This window comes from Dendrobates tinctorius, unplaced genomic scaffold (assembly GCF_039654945.1).
Source record: "Dendrobates tinctorius isolate UK_male_01 unplaced genomic scaffold, ASM3965494v1 ptg000007l, whole genome shotgun sequence".
Classification (NCBI taxonomy): domain Eukaryota; kingdom Metazoa; phylum Chordata; class Amphibia; order Anura; family Dendrobatidae; genus Dendrobates; species Dendrobates tinctorius.
Window position 1 is genome coordinate 46,344,669 of NW_027361675.1, and position 18,984 is coordinate 46,363,652.

The 18,984-nt window shown below is 46.6% G+C and overlaps 1 protein-coding gene across 2 annotated transcripts in view; it reads right to left on the reverse strand.

The window, feature by feature from the left end:
• Positions 1 to 18,934, reverse strand: part of PRR11 (proline rich 11) — a 34,452-nt gene extending 15,518 nt beyond the window's left edge. The window contains exon 1 of one of the 2 annotated variants that reach the window (XM_073574295.1): positions 18,804 to 18,934. The gene's annotated coding sequence lies outside the window, so the exon portion shown is untranslated. Of the gene's footprint in view, positions 1 to 18,709 lie in introns of both variants that reach the window. The other variant, XM_073574286.1, reaches the window with a different exon arrangement.
• Positions 18,935 to 18,984: the final 50 nt, after the last annotated feature.

Sequence of the window (18,984 nt, forward strand, 5' to 3'; positions counted from 1 at the left end):
AAATATGGAATCCTCAATTCTGAGGGAAAAAAATTATGGAATCATAAAACAAACCAAACAAAAAAAACCAAAAAAACAAAAAACACTCCAACACATCACTAGTAGAGTTGAGCGACTTTGGTCGGATCGAGTTTCGTGAAACCTGATTGAAACAAAATTTGAGTCGGATGAAACTGGTCCGACTAGGGCAAAAAAAGTCGGCGTTTCATCCGAAACCCGACCCCAAAGCAAGTCAATGGGAAATAAAAGTCGGCATTGAGCGGATGAATGTCATCCGCGCAATGTCGACTTTTATTTCCCCTTGACTTGCACTGGGGTCGGGTTTCGGACGAAACTGACTTTTTTTTGCCTTAGTCGGACCAGTTTCATCCGACTCAAATTTTGTTTCAGTCGGGTTTCACGAAACTCGATCCGACCAAAGTCGCTCAACTCTAATCACTAGTATTTTGTTGCACCACCTCTGGCTTTTATAACAGCTTGCAGTCTCTGAGGCATGGACTTAATGAGTGTCAAACAGTACTCTTCATCAATCTGGCTCCAACTTTCTCTGATTGCTGTTGCCAGATCAGATTTGCAGGTTGGAGCCTTGTCATGGACCATTTTCTTCAACTTCCACCAAAGATTTTCAATTGGATTGAGATCCGGACTATTTGCAGGCCATGACATTGACCTTATGTGTCTCTTTTCAAGGAATGTTTTCACAGTTTTTGCTCTATGGCAGGATTCATTATCTTCGTGAAAAATGATTTCATCATCCCCAAACATCCTTTCAACTCATGGGATACGAAAAGTGTCCAAAATACGAACATAAACTTGTGCATTTATTGAAGATGTAATGACAGCCATCTCCCCAGTGCCTTTACCTGACATGTAGCCCCATATCATCAATGACTGTGGAAATTTGCATGTTCTCTTCAGGCAGTCATCTTTATAAATCTTATTGGAACGGCACCAAACAAAAATTCCAGCATCATCACCTTGCCCAATGCATATTTGCAATTCATCACTGAATATGACTTTCGTCCAAGATTGCTTTTCCTTAGCCCATTGTAACTTTGTTTTTTCTGTTTAGGTGTTAATGATGGCTTTTGTTTAGCTTTTCTGTATGTAAATCCCATTTCCTTTAGGCGTTTCTTACAGTTTGGTCACAGACGTTGACTCCAGTTTCCTCACATTTGTTCCTCATTTGTTTTGTGGTCCATTTCCTGTTTTGGAGAGATATTGCTTTAAGTTTCCGGTCTTGATGCTTTGATGTCTTCCTTGGTCTACCAGTATGTTTGCCTTTAACAACCTACCCATGTTGTTTGTATTTCGTCCAGATTTTAGACACAGCTGACTGTGAACAACCAATTCTTTTGCAACATTGCGTGATGATTTACCCTCTTAAGAGTTTGATAATCGTCTCCTTTGTTTCAATTGACACTTTGGGTGGCTTTGGAACACGAAGACTTTCATCGTGTGGCACTGGTCTTATGGCTGAAGGAAGATTAGGATATTATATTGATTTCTTGTTCTTTGCTGAATATCCTGTTACATTTGTAAGGCAGAAGTAGCAATCTGTTATATGATCTCTCTGCTCTCTCCATATCATTGGGACAGCGAACGGCATTGAAGGTCGTGATCCATTCAGCCATGCTCCAAGTATGTCAGTATTGTCTTTTGATTCCTCCCCTGCCCAGGAGATGTAGTATGCTCCGTACACGGTCAGCCAAAAGATTCACTGCGCCTGCGCGGAATTCGCATAATAAGTGCTTGCATATGTGTAGATCAGCGATTTATGTTATTTCAGTGGAAAATTCAGAATATACTGTTTCAGAAAAAGTTTATATATAATATTTTAGAATTATAACAGAATACTATAATGTTTCGTATCATTTCTCAAAAACCTTACGTGGTAGGAAAAATCTGAAGTCATTTCTGAAATCAGCATGAAAAAAAAATCAATCAAGAACACTCAAAATTGTCCGAGGCGCAAAACCTTGATAACAGTGTAATTTTACGTGCTGAGGCACAGAATTCCATTGGAAATGAATGCTCAGAAAAAAATCTTGAAAGCGATTTGGTGAGCAACGTGTGAGACCGGAGTAAAGGAGGCTTCATAAGAACTAGATATATCTGGTGTGTGTTTAAGTGAAATGGAGGAAAGATTACGATTTTTGTTTCTGAAATGGCTGATAGACACTTGATGATTCTCAACAACAGAAAAGTGACATTTGGGTTCAAAAGGTAAGTTTGAGTGTCATCGGTATATAGGTGATACTAGAAGCCATGGAATGTTATGAGTTGTCCAACGCCAAAAGAAATAAAAGGAGAAGAGCAGAGGTCCCAGGACTGAGACTTGAGGGACACAGACAGAGGGCGGGATGAGAAAAGGTAGTATAGGAATGGGAAATGCTAAATGTGTGCATAGTAAGGTATGAGGAGATCCAGGAGAGGGCAAGATCTTTGAAGGCAAGGTAAGAGAGAGTCTTTAGTGAGAGGAAGTGGTCAACTGTGTCGAAGACAGATGACAGGCCAAGGTGGAGGATAATAGAATATGGTCTGTCAGTTTTGGCAGCTAGTAAGTAGATTGTAATTTTGGTTAGAACAGTTTCAGTGGAGGGGTGGGGAAGTGGGTCGCCCTCACACCCAGGGCAGTGGGGTACTCGGTACCGGGCCCAATAATCCTCAATGGGAGATGTGACGGTAGCTGGCACCTGGCCCCTGGGCGCCCATTGTAAATGTTCAGTGTCAAGGTGTAAGTCGTGACGCCACCTGTGGTGTTCGGCAATGAAGATGTAAGTCGACGCTGCAGACAGATCCTCTGGGACAGATGGTGTGGTGCAGCAGTGAAGTTATAGCCCTCCACAGGCAGGGCCGTAGTCCCAGGGCAGAGTAGGTGAAGTGACACGTAGATGGTATAGTGTCAGGCGCAAGTGATGTAGCAGTGCTGGGCAGGCTGGCGCAGGAATAAGTGGAGGACACCGGGGTATGTAGTTCCAAAGCTTTACTCACAGTCTGTTGTATAAACCGGTGCCTGCCTCCGTGCAGTGTCCTCCGGGTTAGGGACTCAGTCAACCTCCAGGCCAGATGGAATACTCCTTTCCAACACTCCGCCAACGTATGTGCCTTTTCTGAACGTCTCCTCTTATAGCGCCTTTAAGTGAAGTACTCCTAGTACTGAGTTACACTGGAGTTCCTCCTGTCCAATGTTCTTATGAACTCTACTTGTACAGCAGACAGCTGTAGCCTGCTTCGGGGACTTCTTGCTACTAAGTCCCGGCTCACTATCCAGTTGTTGTTGTGCCTCCAAGTCTTGTGTGGGAATAAAGTGATCACTACTTCTATTCCTCCGATGTCTGCTGCAGGACCATTAGTATCCATACAACCTCAGGGACCGGGCCCCGGCCTTGCGTTTGGAACTTCTAGGAATGGTTCTCTTCTAACCCACGTCCTCTGTTCCCTTTTACGCCTCACGTTCCGTACTAGTCTTTCTTTCTTATGGAGAATCAGGCTTTCAGTCTATGTGCTTTCTCTCTTCCTTTCCCGTGCCAGCAGACCTAGGTCACTGGGATCTGCTGCAACACTTCCATCCTTCCCTCAGGGATCTTCTTCTCTCCAGCTCTCTAATCAACTGACTGCTCACTCTCTGACTACTCACTCTGACTGTTGTCCTAAACTCTTCCCGCTCTTTGTAATGTAATCTAACTCCACCCACTTCACAGCACGTTTCGTGTTCCAAGCAGGGAGCCACCAACGGGTGCTTTGCTATACTCCAAGCAGGGAGCCGCCGAAGGTGCTTTGCTACACTACTTTGTGGTGTGGGGTGCAGGTGTTGGAGTGTGGTCAGGTGTCTCCACCTTACCCAGATGGTGGGATACCACACCTCAGAAGGAGGTGCAGTACCTCTGTGGCGACTGAGCCTCAGGGGTGCCACAGAAGGAGGTTGGATTGAAATTTGTCAAAGAGTATTATACAAAAGGTGGGAGAAAGTCTTAGTTACTCACCGGTTAACGGTATTTTTCGGAGTCCATGACAGCACCACCTGAGAGAGGGGATCCGCCCTTCAGGAACAGGAAACCTACAGATACAAAAGGGCGGCACCTCTCCCACGCATCAGTTGGATTACAGAGCACAAGAGGACCACAATGGTTAATAGCATAATTTATATACAGTACTTTACACAACTATTCTTTACCGGTGTACATACAAGAGGAAGAAGTGAACACCCAAATTTAAACTAAAGGGAGGGAATATACGGGTGCTGTCATGGACTCCGAAAAATACCGTTAACCGGTGAGTAACTAAGACTTTATTCGGTCGTCCATGACAGCACCACCTGAGAGATTTACAGAGAGTAATAACTATTTTAGGGAGGGACTACAGCCTGCAGTACCCTTACACCAAAAGAGAGGTCTGTGGAAGCACCCAAGTCTAGCCTATAATGATTATAAAAGGTGCTCGGAGAGGACCAAGTAGCCGCCTTACATATCTGGTCAATGGAGACTTCTGATCTCTCGGCCCACGAGGACGCCATGGCTCTGGTGGAATGCGCCCTCACTTTTGCAGGTGCCGGTCTGCCCTTTGAGGTGTATGCAATTGAAATAGCCTCTCTAATCCACCTAGCTAGTGTATTTTTTGACACTCTACAGCCTTTCCTGGGACCTTGATGGGAGATAAATAGGGCATTCTCCTTTTTCCAGGGGTCAGTAACCGCTAGATATTCTTTAAGGCATTCTCTAACGTCTAAGGTGTGTAATTTCTCTTCCTTCTCATTAGCTGGATTAGGGAGGAAGGATGGAAGGACTATTTCCTGTGTTCTATGAAAGCTAGAAACTACCTTCGGTAAGTACGCCGGGTCAGGTCTGAGTATTACCCTATCGTCCTTAAACTGTAAATAAGGAGGACGCCTAGATAATGCCTGGATGTCGCTTACTCTACGAGCTGAGGTTAGAGCTACCAGGAAGGCTACCTTGAGGGACAGGTTTTTTATAGAGGCTGATGAGATGGGTTCGAATGGAGCTTCTGTCATGGCTGTGAGGACTAGGTTCAGGTCCCATGGCATGAATCTATCCTTCACCACTGGCCTGGATCTACCTGCTGCCTTGATGAATCTACTGATCCAGTAATTACCCGCGATGTTGCAGCTAAAGAGGGCCCCCAAGGCTGAAACTTGTACTTTGAGGGTACTAGTGGAGAGCCCCATTTCTAGACCTTTCTGAAGAAATTCTAAGATTTGATTTATAGGAGCCGAACCCCCAGCGACTACTCTAGAGTTCTTTAGGAATCTCTTCCAAATTCTGACATAGATCTTGGTAGTAGTGATCTTTCTACTTTTAAGTAGAGTGTCAACCAGGTCTGGGGAGAAGCCTTTATCTTTCAGCAGTGTCCGTTCAAACTCCACGCCGTCAGATGTAGGCCAGCCACCTGAGGATGAAAGACTGGGCCCTGGGATAGGAGATCCGGGATCTCCGGCAGGACCCAAGGATCGGACACTGACATGGTCCTGAGGCATGAGAACCAAGCCCTCCTGGGCCAAAACGGAGCGATCACTATAACTTTCGCTCTGTCTCTCCTGATTTTCCTCACCACTAGAGGTAATAGCGATAGGGGAGGGAAGGCATAGGATTGCCCGAAATCCCACTTTATCAGCAAGGAGTCTACCGCCAGGGGGTCTTCTCTGGGATTTAGTGAGCAAAACTGTCTTACTTTCCTGTTTTCTTTGGTGGCGAAGAGATCTATCTCTGGCAGTCCCCACTTCTGTACAATCAGGTCGAAGATAGAGTTTTTTAGGGACCATTCTCCTTGCCTTAAGAGATTGCGGCTCAGGAAATCTGCCATGGTGTTTTCTTTCCCCTTTATATGTAGAGCTGTTAATGATAGGAAATGCTGCTCTGCTAGCTGGAACAGCCGTTCTGCTACATTCATCAGGGATTTGGAACGGGTCCCGCCTTGGTGGTTGATATACGCTACGGTGACCAGATTGTCGGAGAACACTCGCACATGATGGCCCTGTATATACACAAGCAGTTCTTTAGCCGCCAGCTCTACTGCTGTCAGTTCTTTCAAGTTGGATGACATCTCTATCTGATGATGTTCCCATAGGCCCTGGACCAGAATTTCCCCCATATGAGCCCCCCAACCGGAAGGGCTAGCATCCGTGGTGATTATGCGGGATATGTCATATTCCCAGGGAACCCCTCTGGATAAATTATTCTCATCTAGCCACCATTCTAGGGACTCCCTTGTGTTTCGGGACAAGGTTAGCTGGCCCTCTAAGTAACCCCCAAGCATTTTTTGATGCCTTAAGACCTCGCCCTGTAGAGTTCTTGAATGAAACTGGGCCCACTGGACCGCCGGGATACAGGAGGAAAGTGAACCTAGAAGGGACATGGCTTTCCTGAGGGACATGGTCGGGTTATTGGAAGCGTTCAGGACCTGATAGTGTAGGCGAACCAGCTTCTCTGGGGGCAGACGGCATTCCTGTTTTACGGAATCTAGGATGAGGCCCAAGAATTGTTGGATTCTCATCGGCTGTAACCGAGATTTTTTAATGTTAAGCAACCATCCTAACCGTTCTAGGGCAGACCTTGCCCTTTGTAGCTGTTGCAAACAATGGTTAGCCGTTTTCCCTACAATCAAGAAGTCATCTAAGTAGGGAACTACTAAAATGTCTGATTCACGTAGATGGGCCATAACTTCCGCTACTACTTTAGTAAACACACGGGGAGCGACTGCTACCCCAAAGGGGAGGGCCGCATACTGGAAATGTTGAACTGACCCATCTAACTGCACTGCCACTCTGAGAAAACTCTGATGATCTGCATGAATGGGTATATGGTAGTAGGCATCTTTCAAATCTAACACCACCATGAAGCAGTTTTGAAACAGTAATTTTATTGTTGAATTAATTGTTTCCATCTTAAATGGACGTGTGACCAGGAATTCATTGAGGGATTTAAGATTTATTATGGTCCTAAAGGAACTGTCTGGCTTGCGGACCAGGAACAAAGGGGAGTAGAAACCTTTCCCCCTTTCTTCCTCTGGAACTTTAGTTAGGACCTTTTTATGGCAAAGATCCCGAACTTCAGCTTCCAGGGCAGACTGTTCTGATGAGGATGACCTAAGAGGAGTGACCTTAAAACGATCTTGGGGAACCCGAGAGAATTCTAGTCGTAGGCCCGCAGTTACCACCCCCAGTATCCAGTTGCTATTAGAGATTAATGCCCAGGCCGGGTAGAAGGCAGCTAGTCTCCCCCCTACCGGAGCAACTAGTCATTGGGGCGGCTTTTTAGTGTCCCGTGCTGGACCTTCCTGGCGCCCCCCTCCTCCGAACATGAATCCAGTACCTCTCCTTCTTTTGTCGTCCCATCTGCCCTGATCCCTGGACGGCCTCCTACGGAAATATCCTTTCCTGGTAAAGGGGCGTCTAAAAGAGGGGTTCGGCAGGCTGGGGAACTTCTTTTTATCGTCCCCGGCCTTTTCTAAAAGTTCATCCAGGACGGGCCCAAACAGGTATTCGCCCTCACAAGGAATGGAACAGAGTCAAGATCTGGCCTGGATGTCTCCTGGCCAGCATTTTAACCAGAGAGCCCTTCGAGCTGCGTTGGATAAACCTGCGGTCCTGGCCGCCATCCTCGCAGAATCTGCTGACGCATCAGCCAGAAAAGCAGCAGCACTTTGGATAACTGGTAAGGCTTTTCGAATGTATGCTCTCGAGGTTCCATCCTTCAATTGGGAATCCAGCTGATCCAGCCAGACCATCAAGGATCTGGCCGTACATGTGGCCGCTACCGCTGGTCTCAATGCACCCGCTGACATCTCCCATGTTCCTTTCAGAAAAGAATCCGCTTTTTTATCTAGCGGGTCTTTTAAGGAGGCCATGTCATCGAAAGGTATGGAGGACTTTTTGGAGGCTTTGGCCACTGCCGCGTCCAGCTTAGGGGCCTTGTCCCATTTGGTTACCACTGGGTCATCAAACGGGTACCTTCGTTTGAAGGCAGGTGGCAAAGAACCTCTTTTTTCAGGCTTTTTCCATTCTCTATTTATTAGGTTCTGGACTTTATCATTCAACGGGAAGGATCTGCGCTTTCTGGGATCTAGGCCTCCGAACATCACGTCCTGTGCTGAAAGCTCCGGTTTTGTGTCTGCTACCCCCATAGTGGACCTTACTGCTTTAACTAACTTATCCATCTGGTCTAAGGGAAAGCAGAAACGGCTCGAGTCTTCCTCTGAAGATGATGAAGTGGAGGCCGGGGAATCTGAGGAGATATCGATTCCAGGTGCGGCCGAGGACTCTGAACCAGAGAGGTTAACATCTCTTCCCTTAGAGGAGTCTTTTCTAGATAGGGCCTTCATTTCTGTCCTGATTATCTCCCTCAGGCTTGTGGTGAAGTCCGGTGTTTCTTCCGCCACCTGTATGGACGGGGAAGAGTGTAAGGGCCTGTCAATCTACCCCTAGGGTACCCCTATCCAACCCCTACCGTTTGTCGCACGCATGGCTGACACAACTTTTTAGGGTGGCCGTCTGGCAAAGGGCAATTACAGAGGGCACATTCCCTGTGCTTCTGCTTCCCCGTAGCTTTCCTTGCCTGCGAAAGAACAAAAATAAAACACTGCATCAGGGTACATTCACGGAGATCTCTTACCCATGCAGATGAGGCAGGTACCGGGTCACGGAGGGAGGCAGGAGGGTCCTTTAGCCTGGAGGAACTTCTGTGGCTTTGTTCGCCCGTCCGTTTCCTCTTCTGCTGGCCACTCGCCTGTGAATTCACTGTGGCCTGTTTCTCTGGGCGCTCCTGCGCCTCGTCCTGCTGCTCTGTGGGGGCTTCTGTCGAATCCATTGCTGGGCCTTCAGAAGCACCCCAGCAGCGTCACCTCCTGCTTTTAATGCCTCCCACAGTGTCCGGGTCAGCAGGGCTCTGGCGCGGCACCTCCTCCCCCGGGTCCTCCCCCCCCGCGACTCCCCCCCCCCCACATGCCCCGTCCACCCCCCCCCCCCTCCCCGGGTACCGCGCGCCGCCCCAGACCGCCGAGCACCGGCGGCGCATCCCGGAAAGCCGGCCGGCACCCGACTTCCGGTTTCGGCGTTCCCGGCCCCGTCCCTTCCGCTGCGTCACTTCCGCCGCGCAATCAAGACCGCGGGAGCGCGCGGAAAGGAGCCGGCACGGCGCCCCCGGCTCCGGAATGCCTGCCGCCCCCACATGCGCCGACCTGCGCCCGCCGCACAGGCGCGACCGCCAGCCCCCGGAGAGAGAGAGAGAGAGAGAGGAGCAAGCGGAGACCGGGGGGGATGCAACAGGAGGGGTTCCAGGGGTCATACGTACCTTGTGCCGGCCCTATGGAGACGGCTGTCCACCGGACCCTCTGCTCCGCCTGCTCCAACCACTGTCGTGGTGACCTACCCGGCCCCACCGTGGCGCATCCAGGGACCCGAGCTTGACCGAGGTAGGAGACCCCCCCGCTACCTGGGTCGGTCAGCCGGCCTGGGAATCCCTCGACGACTCCATGATGGACCATCTGTAGGAAGTCCCGTCCTATAGGAACAGGAAACCAACTGATGCGTGGGAGAGGTGCCGCCCTTTTGTATCTGTAGGTTTCCTGTTCCTGAAGGGCGGATCCCCTCTCTCAGGTGGTGCTGTCATGGACGACCGAATAAAAGATCAATGTAAACGTGTTGTTCAAGGAGTTTTTAAGCAAAATACAGTATCAAAATGGGGAGATAGCTGGACATAGAAGTTGTCAAGAGGAGGCTTCTTCAGTATAGTATAGATTGGTGAATTTTCTTCTTTCAAACTTGCAACAGAGGTTAATGATAGGCTGAAGAGATGTTTGAACACTAAAGCTTTGTCTAATGTGATTGTACCCATTTTTTAAAAGAGCAGCAAAGTCTTCTGTCGAAATAAGGGAGTTTGGAGGGGGCAATGGTGGTAGGGGGAAGGTAATTAAAAGTTTTAAAATAACTGTTTGGTATTATGAAGAAGATATGCGAGAAGATATGAAAAAAACGGTTTAGCAGAGGCAAGGGACAACATGAATGTGAAAATAGCTTGTTTTAATGTAATTCAGGCTTCCTTTAAGTGCATTCTCTTCCAGTGCCGCTCCACAACTCTGAACACTTGCCACAGCTTTTTGTGAGGTTGGTGTGCTATGGTTGTCTACTGATTCGCCATACTTTAGTATACGCGAGAGGAAACCGAGTCATTATCTAATGCGAGTGTGGCGTTTTAGATAACAGTGGCAATGATTCTTTCATGGAGTGAAGACATGGTGGACAGCGATAGAAGAGAATTAAAGAGTGTATGAAGGTTCTGTGAGGATGTGCAAACTGAGACTTGGGGGGCATAAGAGGTCAGAGATAAGAATGTAAGTGTATGGTGATCAGAAAAAGGGGGAGAGGTGAGGTTGTGAGATTAGTAGTAGTGATGAGCGAGTATACTCGTTGCTCGGGTTTTCCCAAGCATGCTTGGGTGTCCTCTGAGTATTTTGGGGTGCTTGGAGATTTAGTTTTCGTCGCCTCATCTGCATGATTTGTGACTGCTAGACAGCTTGAATACATGTGTGGAATGCCTGTGTGTTAGGGAATTCCCACATGTATTCAGCTTGTCTACAAGTAGCAAATCATGCAGATAAGGCGAGGAAATCTAAATCTCCGAGCACGCCAAAATACCCGGAGACCACCCGAGCAACGAGTATACTCGCTCATCACTAATTACCGTAGTAGGAATCAGAGGCAGGTGAAGATGAGGTCTAGTGTAAATCATAGGTTTGGGGTGCTGGGGTGGACCACTGTGTGAGACAAGTTTGGAGGCTGCTGACCAGGTGGGTGTCAATGGGGATGTTGAAGTCAGTCATGATGACAGTAGGAATGTCAGTAGAAAGTTTAGAATCCAGGTGGAAAAATGATCGATAAGAGCAGTGGCAGCGCCAGAGTCAGCATATGATGGCCACTTGGCGGGAGAGTGGATAAGGACCAAGTGATCTTCAAAAGAAAGGAAGGTAGAGGTGGGATTGGGTTGAAGGTGCAATTGTTAGAAGGCCAGCTCCTTTAATAATAATCATTACACGTATGATAGTGATCAGGGCGCTTAGATGCATCATAATGATAATTATTAGTATTTATTTTTAGAGTACCATGATGCCATGGAGCTGTACATGAGAAGGGGTTCCATCTGAAAGTTCTGAATGTGGTGGATAATCGGATGTGTTGGGGCACAGAATTCCAGAGGATGAGGGATACTCTGGGGTAGTCTTGGAGGAGACTGTGTGAGGAGAGTACAAGTGTGGAAGAGAGAAGGAGGTCGGAGGACCAGATAATATGTAGTGGAAGATATTGAGACATTAGATTGGAGCTATACGGAGGAGAAAGATTACCAACGGCTTTGTAGGTCGATGTTAGTAGTTTGAACTGGATACATTGGGAGAGAATGAAGTAATTTTCAGAGGGGAGAAATGGAGGAGTAGCGAGGAGAGGTGGATTAGTTGGGCAACAGAGTTAAAGGGAATCTGTCATCTAATTTTTGGCCTATAAGCTGCGACCACCACCATCAGGGGCTTATCTACAGCATTCTGTAATGCTGTAGATAAGCCTCCGTTGAAACCTGAAAGATAAGAAAAACGAGTTAGATTATACTCACCTGGGGGCGATCCGGTCCGGCACCTCCCATCTTCTAGTGAGGACGTCCTCTTCTTTGCTTTCTGTTGCGGCTCCGGCGCAGGTGTACTTTATCTGCCCTGTTGAGGGCAGAGCAGAGTACTGCAGTGCGCAGGCGCTGGGAAAGGTCAGAGAGGCCCAGCGCCTGCGCACTGCAGTACTCTGCTCTGCCCTCAACAGGACAGAGCAGTGCGCCTGCGCAGGAGCCGCGACAGGAAGCAAAGAGGACGTCATCGCTAGAAGATGGGAGGCGCTGGACCGGACCGCGACACCCTCCGTACCCGAACTGGGGTGAGTATAATCTAACTCGTTTTTCTTATCTTTCAGGTTACATCGGGGGCTTATCTACAGCATTACAGAATGCTGTAGATAAGCCCCTGATGGCGGTGGCTGCAGCTGATCGGCCAAAAATGAGGTGACAGATTCCCTTTACAGGGAACCTGTAACCCCCCCCCCAGGCGTTTTTAAGTAGAAGAGCCACATTGTGCATCACTAATGCTGCATTCTGTCAAGGTGGCTCTTTTATTTAGCGTCCCTTCCACCGCAGAAAGAAGCGTTTATAAAATTGGTCAGACATACCTGATATTTGATCAAAATTATGTTTACTAAATACCCTTATTATTATTATTACCTTTATGCATTATTTGCAGTATATTTTTTACTTTTAGTTCAGGATATTTGTGTTTTTTGCTTTCTGTTTTCTCTGGTTAATGGTCATGTGTTAAAATGCACTTACATTGTGCATACACATTAACTTACTTGTCTCAGTTCAGATTTGTTTTTTATTCATTTCATTGTGCATTCAGTGCATATAGGGGTGTGACCGCCCTTTTTCTGAGCTGGGAAAGCCATCCAGTCTGGCCTAAGCTGTTACAAGTGGTTCAGCCGCTTGACCCTTATTCACATTCACGCCACTTGGCAAGTGATAAGGTTTTAAATACTAGAGTAGGGACTGTCCCACAAGGGTTGCCGTGACGTGGCGGGATGGCTTGTACATTATTTTGATCAAAATTATGTTTACTAAATACCCTTATTATTATTATTACCTTTATGCATTATTTGCAGTATATTTTTTACTTTTAGTTCAGGATATTTGTGTTTTTTGCTTTCTGTTTTCTCTGGTTAATGGTCATGTGTTAAAATGCACTTACTTTGTGCATACACATTAACTTACTTGTCTCAGTTCAGATTTGTTTTTTATTCATTTAATTGTGCATTCAGTGCATATAGGGGTGTGACCGCCCTTTTTCTGAGCTGGGAAAGCCATCCAGTCTGGCCTAAGCTGTTACAAGTGGTTCAGCCGCTCGACCCTTATTCACATTCACGCCACTTGGCAAGTGATAAGGTTTTAAATACTAGAGTAGGGACTGTCCCACAAGGGTTGCCGTGACGTGGCGGGATGGCTTGTACATTATTTTGATCAAAATTATGTTTACTAAATACCCTTATTATTATTACCTTTATGCATTATTTGCAGTATATTTTTTACTTTTAGTTCAGGATATTTGTGTTTTTTGCTTTCTGTTTTCTCTGGTTAATGGTCATGTGTTAAAATGCACTTACATTGTGCATACACATTAACTTACTTGTCTCAGTTCAGATTTGTTTTTTATTTTTTTTTTTTTATACCTGATATTTGACAGGGGGGCAGGTCTTTCCCCCCTGGACACAGACGCCTCACATACGTCAGTCATGTCCAGCTTTTGAATTTGGCGCTGCCTCTTCAGCGTTCATTTCTTTGTCTCGCGCCTGCGCTGTAATATTCTTTCAGTGGTGCAGCAGGACCTATGATGACGTCAGCACCATGTAACCAATAGGGGCGGAGCTCACCAGAGCAGTGGTGAAGCAGGACCTGTGATGACGTTAGTACCATGTGACCCGTAGGGGAGGAGCTCACTAGAGAAGTGGTGCAGCAGGACCTGTGATGACGTTAGCACCATGTGACCCGTAGGGGCGGAGCTGAGCAGGGCAGCGGTGCAGCAAGACCTGTGGTGACGTCAGAATATTACAGCGCAGGCAAAGAAATGAACGCTGAGGAGGTGGCGCCAAATTCAAAAGCTGGACATGACTGAAGTATGTGAGGCGTCTTTGGCCCAGGGGGGAAAGACCTGCCCCCCTGTCAAATATCAGGTATGTCTGACCAATTTTAAAAACAATTATTTCTGCGGTGGAAGGGACGCTAAATAAAAGAGGCACCTTGACAGAATGCAGCATTAGTGCTGCACAAGGTGGCTCTTTTACTTAAAAATGCCTGGAGGGGGTGACAGGTTCCCTTTAAGGATGGACTGGAGCGGTGTGAGAGTGTTAGCAGGGAGGCCACAGAGGAGGATGTTGGAGTAGTCGAGGCGGTAGATGATGAAGGCATGCACAAGCATGTTAGTAGAATCAGAGTTGAGGAAAAAACAGATCCTGGAAATATCTTTGACCTGGAGGTGGTGAGAGCTTGGATGTGAGGTTTGAAGGACATTATACATGCAGGATAGGGATCAGGTCGCTTACATGCATCATAATGATAATTACATGGAGAATAGGGATCAGGGCGGTTAACAATAATGCAATATTACATGGAAGATAGGAATCAGGGTGCTTACAGTAATGTAATACATGGAGGATAGGGATCAGGGTGCTTATAGTAATGTAATACATGGAGGATAGGGATCAGGGGGCATACAGTAATGTAATACATGGAGGATAGGGATCAGGGTGATTACAGTAATGTAATACATGGAGGATAGGGATCAGGGTGATTACAGTAATGCAATACATGGAGGATAGGGATCAGAGTGCTTACAGTAATGTAATACATGGAGGATAGGGATCAGGGTGATTACAGTAATGTAATACATGGAGGATAGGGCTCAGGGTGCTTATAGTAATGTAACACATGGAGGATAGGGATCAGGGTGATTACAGTAATGTAATATTACATGGAGGGTAGGGATCAGGGGGCATACAGTAATGTAATACATGGAGGATAGGGATCAGGGTGCTTACAGTAATATAATACATGGAGGATAGGGATCAGAGTGCTTACAGTAATGTAATACATGGAGGATAGGGATCAGGGTGCTTATAGTAATGTAATATTACATGGAGGGTAGGGATCAGTGCACACACAGTAATGTAATATTACATGGAGGGTAGGGATCAGTGCACACACAGTAATGTAATATTACATGGAGGGTAGGGATCAGGGGTCATACAGTTGTGGCCAAAAGTATTGACACCCCTGCAATTCTGTCAGATAATACTCAGTTTCTTCCTGAAAATGATTGCAAACACAAATTCTTTGGTATTATCTTTATTTAATTTGTCTTAAATGAAAAAACACAAAAAGAATTGTCCTAAAGCCAAATTGGATATAATTCCACACCAAACATAAAAAAGAGGGTGGGCAAAAGTATTGGCACTGTTCGAAAAATCATCTGATGCTTCTCTAATTTGTGTAACAGCACCTGTAACTTACCTGTGGCACCTAACAGGTGTTGGCAATAACTAAATCACACTTGCAGCCAGTTGACATGGATTAAAGTTGACTCAACCTCTGTCCTGTGTCCTTGTGTGTACCACATTGAGCATGGAGAAAAGAAAGAAGACCAAAGAACTGTCTGAGGACTTGAGAAACCAACTTGTGAGGAAGCATGAGCAATCTCAAGGCTACAAGTCCATCTCCAAAGACCTGAATGTTCCTGCATCTACCGTGCGCAGTGTCATCAAGAAGTTTAAAGCCCATGGCACTGTGGCTAACCTCCCTAGATGTGGACGGAAAAGAAAAATTGACAAGAAATTTCAATGAAGATTGTGCGGATGTTGGATAAAGAACCTCGACTAACATCCAAACAAGTTCAATCTGCCCTGCAGTCCGAGGGTACAACAGTGTCAACCCGTACTATCCGTCGGCGTCTGAATGAAAAGGGACTGTATGGTAGGAGACCCAGGAAGACCCCACTTCTTACCCCGAGACATAAAAAAGCCAGGCTGGAGTTTGCCAAAACTTACCTGAAAAAGCCTAAAACAATTTGGAAGAATGTTCTCTGGTCAGATGAGACAAAAGTAGAGCTTTTTGGGCAAAGGCATCAACATAGAGTTTACAGGAGAAAAAAAGAGGCATTCAAATAAAAGAACACGGTCCCTACAGTCAAACATGGCGGAGGTTCCCTGATGTTTTGGGGTTGCTTTGCTGCCTCTGGCACTGGACTGCTTGACCCTGTGCATGGCATTATGAAGACTGAAGACTACCAACAAATTTTGCAGCATAATGTAGGGCCCAGTGTGAGAAAGCTGGGTCTCCCTCAGAGGTCATGGGTCTTCCAGCAGGACAATGACCCAAAACACACTTCAAAAAGCACTAGAAAATGGTTTGAGAGAAAGCACTGGAGACTTCTAAGGTGGCCAGCAATGAGTCCACACCTGAATCCCATAGAACACCTGTGGAGAGATCTAAAAATGGCAGTTTGGAGAAGGCACCCTTCAAATATCAGGGACCTGGAGCAGTTTGCCAAAGAAGAATGGTCTAAAATTCCAGCAGAGCATTGTAAGAAACTCATTGATGGTTACCGGAAGCGGTTGGTCGCAGTTATTTTGGCTAAAGGTTGTGCAACCAAGTATTAGGCTGAGGGTGCCAATACTTTTGTCAGGCCCATTTTTGGAGTTTTGTGTGAAATGATCAATGTTTTGCTTTTTGCTTCATTCTCTTTTGTGTTTTTTCATTTAAGACAAATTAAATGAAGATAATAATACCAAAGAATTTGTGTTTGCAATCATTTTCAGGAAGAAACTGAGTATTATCTGACAGAATTGCAGGGGTGTCAATACTTTTGGCCACAACTGTATAGTAATGTAATACATGGAGGATAGGGATCAGGGTGCTTACAGTAATGTAATACATGGAGGATAGGGATCAGGGTGCTTATAGTAATATAATACATGGAGGATAGGGATCAGGGTGATTACAGTAATGTAATATTACATGGAGGGTAGGGATCAGGGGGCATACAGTAATGTAATACATGGAGGATAGGGCTCAGGGTGCTTACGGTAGTGTAATACATGTAGGATAGGGATCAGGGTGCTTATAGTAATGTAACACATGGAGGATAGGGATCAGGGTGATTACAGTAATGTAATATTACATGGAGGATAGGGATCAGGGTGCTTACAGTAATGTAATACATGAAGGATAGGGATCAGAGTGCTTACAGTAATGTAATACATGGAGGATAGGGATCAGGGTGCTTATAGTAATGTAATATTACATGGAGGGTAGAGATCAGGGCGCACACAGTAATGTAATATTACAAGGAGGGTAGGGATCAGGGCGCACACAGTAATTAATATTACATGGAGGGTAGGGATCAGGGCGCACACAGTAATGTAATATTACATGGAGGGTAGGGATCAGGGGGCACACACGGTAATGTCATATTACATGGAGGGTAGGGATCAGGGGGCACACACGGTAATGTCATATTACATGGAGGGTAGGGATCAGGGCACACACAGTAATGTCATATTACATGGAGGGTAGGGATCAGGGGGCACACACAGTAATGTCATATTACATGGAGGGTAGGGATCAGGGCACACACGGTAATGTCATATTACGTGGAGGGTAGGGATCAGGGGGCACACACGGTAATGTCATATTACATGGAGGGTAGGGATCAGGGCACACACAGTAATGTCATATTACATGGAGGGTAGGGATCAGGGCACACACGGTAATGTAATATTACGTGGAGGGTAGGGATCAGGGCACACACGGTAATGTAATATTACATGGAGGGTAGGGATCAGGGGGCACACACGGTAATGTAATATTACATGGAGGGTAGGGATCAGGGGGCACACACGGTAATGTAATATTACATGGAGGGTAGGGATCAGGGCACACACAGTAATGTAATATTACATGGAGGGTAGGGATCAGGGCACACACAGTAATGTAATATTACATGGAGGGTAGGGATCAGGGGGCATACAGTAATGTAATATTACATGGACGGTGGGGATCAGGGGGCATACAGTAATGTAATACATGGAGGATAGGGATCAGGGTGCTTATAGTAATGTAATATTACATGGAGTGTAGGGATCAGGGGGCATACAGTAATGTAATATTACATGGAGGGTAGGGATCAGGACACACACGGTAATGTAATATTACATGGAGGGTAGGGATCAGTGCACACACAGTAACGTAATATTACATGGAGGGCAGGGATCAGTGCACACACAGTAACGTAATATTACATGGAGGGCAGGGATCAGGACACACACAGTAACGTAATATTACATGGAGGGCAGGGATCAGGACACACACAGTAACGTAATATTACATGGAGGGTAGGGATCAGGGCACACACAGTAACGTAATATTACATGGAGGGCAGGGATCAGGGCACACACAGTAATGTCATATTACATGGAGGGCAGGGATCAGGGCACACACGGTAATGTCATATTACATGGAGGGCAGGGATCAGGGCACACACGGTAATGTCATATTACATGGAGGGTAGGGATCAGGGCACACACGGTAATGTCATATTACATGGAGGGTAGGGATCAGGGCACACACGGTAATGTCATATTACATGGAGGGTAGGGATCAGGGCACACACGGTAATGTAATATTACATGGAGGGTAGGGATCAGGGCACACACGGTAATGTCATATTACATGGAGGGTAGGGATCAGGGCACACACAGTAATGTAATATTACATGGAGGGTAGGGATCAGGGCACACACAGTAATGTAATATTACATGGAGGGTAGGGATCAGGGGGCACACATGGAGGGTAGGGATCAGGGGGCACACAGTGATGTAATATTACATGGAGGGTAGGGATCAGGGGGCACACGGTAATGTAACATTACATGGAGGGTAGGGATCAGGGGGCACAAAGTAACGTAATATCAGGGCACTTCTTTCCTGTCAGTGAACCCTAGCACTACACCCATTCACGTGTCACAGATACACTAGCATTAGGCAGCCGCATGTTGGCGCCGAGCCCGCAGTGATGAATGCCAGCAGGTGAGTGCTGGGAGAGCCGCTGCAGGTAATCGCTCTCACCGTGCTCCAGCTGAAGCAGCAGCCCGCCGTCCTCCGGCGCAGCCACACCAGGCAGTGACTGCACACACTAGTACACTTCTAGATTCAAACTTACAACGCGACGCTCTGTAGCCAATCACTGCATTCGGAAACACCCGTCCCCGCCCCTATCCGTTAGCTCCCTAGCGATGTGACCAATCACAGGTCTTTCCGCTCCACCTGCGGCTTTTGTACGGAAAATAGGAGGTGTCCATGCGCAGTTCGCTAGGATCCTATCTCCCTTCTCGTGAATGGGT